We start from the raw sequence: 8015 nt of genomic DNA, 5'->3' as shown, positions 1-8015 counted from the left end.
CCAAAACCCAACCAAACTTTTCAATCTTCCTTCATCCTACCGCCCTATCAGTCTCCGTCCTGTAATGAGTACAATTTTCTACATGCTTTCATTTTTTTCATTATATTCTCTTAATTTTTTTTCTTTTTTTTTGTCTGGGGCTTCCGACATCTAGGACATTTCAGCCCCCAACTAAGTCTATATTCTATTTACCCTTTCAAACACTACATTCATACAAATATTGGGTTGTCCGGAAAATAATGCAGGATTTTGGTATTAAACAAAAAAAAAGAAACTAGTTACTTTAAAGCAATGTTCTTTAATCAAAATAATTTCCCATACTCTCAATACATTTCTCCCAACGTGTTGGTAACTTATTAATTCCGTCTGAGTAGAATTCAGAATTTTTAGAATTGATAAAGTCAATAAATGCATTTTCCAGTTCCGTTTGATTTTTGAATATTATGTGTTGTAAGTAGTGGTCCAGGTGTCTAAAAAAATGGTAGTCAGTAGGCGAGAGGTCCGGAGAGTAGGGTGGGTGAGGCAAAGTTTCATAGCCAAGCTCCAATAATTTTTGTGACGTTACACGTGACACATGTGGTCGAGCGTTGTCATGCAACAAAATGGGCCCTTTCCGATTGACCAAAGAGGGCTTCATTACTGCCAATTTCTGATGCATGGTATTAATTTGGTTACAGTATGATTCAGCATTGATGGTTTCGCCAGGATTTAAGAAGCTGTAGTGTATTAAACCAAATGAAGCCCACCATACCGTAACCATTACCTTTTTTTGATGAGTTGGGGGCTTTGGAAAATGTATTGGAGCTTCTCCTTTGTCGAGCCACTGTCCAGAACGTCTAGTGTTATCGTAGAGAATCCACTTTTCGTCACATGTAACAATTCTGGCCAGAAATGGGTCATTTTTGTTTCGACAAAGAAGTGATGCACAAACATCAAAGCGCTGATTTTTTTGGCGATCGTTTAATGAGTGTGGAACCCAATTTTCGAGTTTTTTCACTTTTCCAATCGCCTTGAGGTGGTCAGCGACGGTCGTTTTACTGACTTTGAGTTGCTCTGCACCCACCACTGATCGCAGAACATCATCATTAAGAGAGGAAGGCCTTCCACGACCTTCTTCATCTTCAAGGCTGAAATCTCCCTCCCGAAATTTTTTAAACCACCTTTGCACAGTGCACTCATTAACACAACCCTCGCCCCAGACTTGGTTAATGTTTCTAGCCGTTTGGGCTCCGCTTCGGCCGAGTTTAAACTCGTAAAAGAAAATCGTACGAAATTCTCGCTTTGACATTATAAGGATGACTGAATTATTTCCAAGTAGCGGAATGCTACAGAGGTAAACAAACAATATCATTTGGAAGAGGATTAATAAGTGTTGACATTCATACAAATGAGTAATCCTGTAAACGTAAACAGAATATTTTATATAGATTTTTTTTAATGAAAACTTAAAATCCTGCATTATTTTCCGGACAACCCAATAAATACATCCATACAGTATACTCATTCCGTTTGGTCGGTGGAGTACTTGATATTCCTCCACTGGCCTATTCTCAAACTAATCTAGATTGGGGTAGATGGAGTATTTTTATAAATATTCCGCCATCGACCCCGAACATACACTCATACGCTCTCAACGTTCGAGGGGCGATGATGACGTTATATTTCACCCTAACCCCTCACCATTCACGCTAATAAATACATGCACTCAGACAAAACATATAGACACACAACACATAATACATATTATATACAATAAAAAAACCCTAGAAAGCGGAACAGGTACCCAGAAACCCGCTGCATTGCTCAAGTACCATTTTCAGATTGGTTGGCATGCCTACAGGCTTCCTGTAGGCCAGGCCAAGGCATGACATGTTTCCAGTATGTGGGAACATCGAGCAGCCTTTCTCTATAAGTGGCACCTGCGCGGGCTTTGGCCCAAGAGCAGGTGCCCGTGTGTCAACCGCGTATGGCCTATTCTTAATCGCGTAAGGACGATTCCTTGTTTCCGGCTCAAGTTCTCGGGGGTTCATCTACGAATGATCTCTTGACGCGCAAAAGCATCTCGGACGACCCGGCCACTGACGCTGCCATGTTTCTTTTATCATGTTCTTTACTGCTAGCTTGGCGTCAGAGGGCCTGGTCGCGATGGTCCCGTCTGGAGGGTGGGACGTCCAGGCCTTTGCCGCCTCTTCCGCACGTTCATTACCCTCCAGCCCGACGTGTCCGGGGATCCAGACAACAACCACCGTTTTTCCGAAGCGCTTCAACTCGGCGAATTTTTCCATCAAGAGCACGACGAGAGGGTCCACAGATAACCCGTCTATATTCTTTTATTGAATCCAAAGAACATATTCCAAGTCGCCAGTTTGGATTTAGGTCTGTACACTCTACAATCGATCTATGTCATCGCCTTTAAATTGGACGCATTGTGGATCATCTTCAGGGCTCAAAGTTTTTGTCTTCTGTGTAATTGTATCATTCTTGTGTGTCGTGTTGAGTGTCCAAATGGCAAAAAGGAGGGAAAATTCAAAAACTGGGGTTGAGATGGGAAGTTAGTCTCCGAGTGGATCGAGGTCACGATAGCTCAAGTACCCTCACAACACGACACCCAAGAATGGTACAATTACACAGAAGACAAACCCTTTGAGCCCTGAAGATGATCTCAATAAAGATCGAAACGTTGGCACGATGAAGAAAATGTTTTTCTGACACCTACATCACACCAGAGCGCATCTCATGATTTCTGAATAAGTAATTATAAAAAGTAATTTATAAAAATAAAGGAGTACAATAGATCTACTGGGCGAGATGTAGAAATCCTGATGCCGCCTAGTTTATCCCTATCTAATTATGAGTAAGCAATGATCTCGATCCTAATTTCGTACCGCTCTTTGTTTCGACACTTCCGGACATTCGACTTATTCACACTTTCAATTTTTTTGTCTTGAAAAAACAGTGACTTGAATCAAAATAAATAATAAACCATGGTTTGAAGGCAGTAGTCGATCACATGAAGTTGTTATTAATATTTAGCTTAATCTAAATTCTGCAGTTGTTCTCAGATGGGAGAAAAATAGCAAAAACTTGTGCTTTTGGTTAGTCAAACATATTTTGGATAGAATTATATCAAGATGTATAGTTGACCTGTAAGAAGGGTTTCTGAGTTCTCCACACCTTCCTTGGTTGCCAGCTGATCACTGAAATAAGGCTAAAATTTTATGTGTTTTTGCCAGTATTGACATCAATATACTGTATACTATATAAATTCATATTATTATATCATTCAATTAATTAAGGTTTTTAGTTGAGATAAAAAAGTCAATGTCACGAGCGGGATTCGAACCCACGACCTTCGGCTTGATACGCCGATACTCTACCACTTGAGCTATCGTGACTTCGATCCCCTCGGGCACTAACTTCCCATCTCAATCGTACCTTTTGAATTTTCCATCCTTTTTGCCATTATAATATATATTCAGAATATACCACCATCGTTAATTTTTCAGACGATTACTCGATACTACGCTGTCTCTAAATAAGTATCAATCCGAAGAAGCAAGATTTTGATAAAATGCTAGGTGTAGGAGTAGATCGAGTCTATTGTTTAATATTTTACTTTCTTAGTCCTGCCCGGATTGGAGAAAAATTGGAAACATGTTTTCTTCTTTCTGTTCCAAGACACTGGGTGGAAGAAGTAATTGTAAGTATAGAATTTTTAACAGGTTAAGGCTTAGAAAAACATAGGCACTTCAGGTGGTTCTTAACCTTAATGAAGACGATTTTTAAATTTTTGTCATGCTGAAGCGGCACTGGGTCACTCATTAGTTTCCTCACTCACGCGTATCAGTAGTTCAATAAACCGCGAGTGAAGACGAACCCAGTGCGGTTCAGCATGAGTCCACCCACTCGCATACCTGGCATCAACTATAAATTTTTGTGTGGTGATTAGTGACCGTTAATCGATAATTATTCAGAAATCGTAAATATATTTGCACGCAATTGCACAGAAGACAAACACTTTGAGCCCTGAAGATGATCTCAATAAAGATCGAAACGTTGGCACGATAAAGAAAATGTTTTTCTGAAACCTACATCACACCAGACCGCACCTCACGATTTCAGAATAATTATAAATTTTTGTCTGAGAGTGCACCCCAAGTAATACGATTCTTTAAGTTTATTAGCTAATTAAATTCGGTAATTGTATAGTACAGGCCTTTACCAGTACATCTTCCGACTGTGGCATCCGACCTTTGCCAAATGTTCGATCAGCTGTTTCTGTAACATTGGACATTTTTAGATGATGTTCTCCACCTATGATACCACATGTATATTCTATAGTTTTTATAATTTGGCAACAAATTCCTTGTTTTTATATGTATTTATGTGTTATGAAGTTTCAATTTATACAAATTTACAATAGAAATAAATTAATGTTCCAGTCACAAGGTTGAGAAAAACCGAGAACAGTGCCCACTGCTCAGATTGTACAGCATTCGATGATTTTTATCAAAATCTTGCATCATTCACTTCTTTAGATGAGTATTGTAAAGAAAATTCTGCCGGAAAATTATTTGTACTTTGATGTCGTACGACATTGAAATTAGCTGAAAAAAGGCGTCCGAGTTTAGCCTCGACCTGCTTATATCCTAACACCTTGTTTATTTATCTGCCATTGTTCAATGTTTTTTATAGATAAATTAAATAAAGTACAAAAATTATTTATATTTATTTGTTGATAATATGCTAACTGATATTAGAGTAATATGCGCCATGATCGCGTGCAGAGGATTAAAACCGATTTGAAGCAATATTTCCTAGAAAACTAAAGATTAAAAACACACGGCCGGATTTTAAAAAATCACCCGATAAATTCGACCGAGAAAACATACTAAATGTTAATGAAAACATTCAGGAGTAATAGCCTGCCGTGGAGGCAGGATTGACGGAGTACCACGTCTCACGAAGAGACGATTAAAACAAAAATTGTAAAAACTTCCTTCTGGAAGGCTTTCAGCCGGCAAACTAATCTAATAATTTACACTTTTTCTAAATAAGAAGTTTTTTATTTCGATACTGGAGAAAATACAATCCATAGACAGTTAGAAAATAATTATTTGGGGGTCGTGAGATGCGGTCTGGTGCGACGTAGGTTTTAGAAAAACATTTTCTTTATCGTGCCAAAGTTTCGACCTTTATTGAGATCATCTTCAGGGCTCAAAGTGCTTGTTTTCCGTGTAGATGTGCCGTTTTGACTCTCAACACGACAGACAAGAATGTCAGATCTACACGGAAAATAAACACTTTGAGCCCTGAAGATGATCTCAATAAAGGTCGAAACGTTGGCACGATAAAGAAATTGTTTTTCTAAAACCTACGTCACAACAGACCGCATCACGATCTCCGAATAATCATTGACTATAGAAAATAAGTAAATGAAACATAGATATCAGATCATTAGGATCATCTCATTCTTGCTTTTTTATATTTGTGAAGTAAGTTGTCTTATGAACACCTCTGTTTATTTGGCGTGACCATAGGAAAACATGAAGTTACTTTAAGGTGAGTTCGGGAACATGAAGAGGCATGGAAGGAACAAACCGGTCAACTAGCTAAAGAAGGTAGGACAAAGGAACTTTTGAATCAAGTGTTCAGGCGCATCTTGCCTTGAGGGACTTACGAATCCGTACGCTATTTGAACATTCTCGTTTTTCTGTATATCTGGCGGAAAAAACCGACAAATTTTTGAGTTTTATGTTTAAACATACAGACTCTCATAAAAAATGCGTATTAAAATTCTGTCAATTTTATCAGAAAATCTGGCCGAAAAAACGTTCCCCTCCCCTGAGTCGTAGTCGCAAAGTTGATTTTGTAATTTCTGTATACAGTATTTTAATTTAATTTAAAAAAAAAGAGACAGCGTGATTCAAAAAGAGAATATCAGAATTTAACAATCTCGCGTGTCGTAGATAAAACAAGTTTAAGTGCACAATATCCACATGAAGAGCCTGACCGATTAATATAAATGACAACGATTACGGAATTCGTTGTACACATGGCCGGCTCTCACGGCGGCAAATAGCCCTGAGAAATATTTATCAGCCGCCCCTCGACGTTTCACATTGTTTCCAAGATTAACTCCTAAGTTGATCCAACACTAATTACGGACGTGGCGGGATCGATCGTCGGCGAACTTTGTCAATAATTGACTCGTGATTCCGCGTACATCCTAGGAATGACGGTTTGGAAAGTTCCCGGATCCATCTCTTAAATTAAACAATATACGGTTGATTAATAGAATGTAAGCTGTTCGTGAAATTGTAGACTTAAAAAACTATTAATATTTATAATTTAATAGGCCAAGAGAGCAAAACTCATGAAATACAGGCGCGTCATAAAGCTCAGAATCCTGTCTATCATCAGCGATATTGACTGAAAATTGGCATATTATTATATAGATAATCCATTTTAGTACAGTAGAAATGAACGTTATCAAGTCAAGCTTAAATCTGAATTGGAAATTATTCACAAATTCAGAGGCCAGTACAGGGAGCGTGAAATTATCCCAAGAAAAATATATAAATGATTTAATAAGGAAGTTCGGTAAGAATTCAGGCGTTAAGGTCGATACTCGAATCGAAAAAATACAACAGATTTCGGACCAAAAAGTGAAAATAATGGAAGACGTGAAGAGTCGACCTTATCGTGAACTTATTGGTGGATATATGGCGAATGCGTCAAGATCTGACATAGTTTATGAATCAAATGCATTGAGTAGATTCTGTCCTGATCCTAGATCATTAGAAGCAAAGTAGAGTATTTTCTACAAAAAGAACAAACAAAAATTATGAGCATATAACGAACCTGATTGGGGATTTGGATGAAGCATGTTTCTCTGGGGGACCATCGCAGACACGAACGGCAGATCTACTAAATCTAGGACTAGAATAGTAGTTGGACTACTAGCTGGACTCTGCAGACTCCGGAGTTATACGTAGAGTCGGAGTGGCAGAAAAAAGCCTATATATTGCCAAGAAGAAACAGCGAAATACGTTCTTCTGTTGGTGTGATTCCTAATTCTGGGAGAGCAGAAGCCAGGGCGTGAACGATACACACGGGAGCCCTAGAAAAAGCTTTGGGGTCTGGTAAAAAGCCCCAAGCGTAACGACGAGCTCTAGATTAAAAAAAAAAGAAATGCACAATAGACCAATACTGGTCTCGGTGCACAGGTCGTAAAGAGGCAGGCTATTGTAAAATCCAATTTATAATCTAATCTAGACAGTTATTATGAATATTAATCGGACAAGTTTTCGAAAACTTCGTCAATATAGACTTAAACGACTACTTGATACTACGTAATATGTGATTTAAAACACAGAGCACTAACAATCTTGTCGAGTCCGTCGGATCATAACTGATCACTCAGTCAGAACGAATCAGCTGTTTTTTATGGCGTTAAAAAATTAAAGGAAGAAAGGTGAACCATTTCCATTTCATTCACATAAGATGGTAAAGAATGAATGTCAGAATTACAAAGTTATTATAAGAAAGAAATGACGAATTGTTCAACCTTTTTCTGCTATTTCCAATAATAAATTTCATTAAAAAAAATTAAATGAAGAAAGTTGAACATTTTTCTATTTCGTTCATATAAGATGGTAAAGAATGATTGTCAGAATTACAGAGTTTTTATATGAAAAAAATGACGAATTGTCCTACCTTTTTCTGCTATTTCCAATAATAAATTTCATTTAAAAAAATTTAACGAAGAAAGTTGGACAGTTTTCTATTTCGTTCATATAAGATGGTAAAGAATGATTGTCAGAATTACAGAGGTTTTATATGAAAAAAATGACGAATTTCCTACCTTTTTCTGCTTCAATGATAAATTTCATTAAAAAAATTTTAACGAAGGAAGTTGAACAGTTTTCTATTTCGTTCATAAATGATGGTAAAGAATGATTGTCAGAATTACAGAGTTTTTATAAGCAAGAAATGACGAATTGTTCAACTTT

The 8015-nt window shown here is 37.6% G+C and overlaps 1 non-coding gene across 1 annotated transcript; it reads right to left on the bottom strand.

Annotated features, from left to right (window-relative positions):
• Positions 1-3322: 3322 nt before the first annotated feature.
• Positions 3323-3395, bottom strand: Trnad-auc. Its single transcript has one exon. It is a non-coding gene; the product is annotated as a tRNA-Asp (tRNA).
• Between the last annotated feature and the right edge of the window lie 4620 nt (positions 3396-8015).

Source organism: Cimex lectularius, unplaced genomic scaffold (genome assembly GCF_000648675.2).
Source record: "Cimex lectularius strain Harlan isolate CLEC.00 unplaced genomic scaffold, Clec_2.1 scaffold285, whole genome shotgun sequence".
NCBI lineage: Eukaryota > Metazoa > Arthropoda > Insecta > Hemiptera > Cimicidae > Cimex > Cimex lectularius.
Note: the sequence above shows the minus strand (reverse complement) of the source record. Positions and strands in the feature narration are given on the sequence as shown.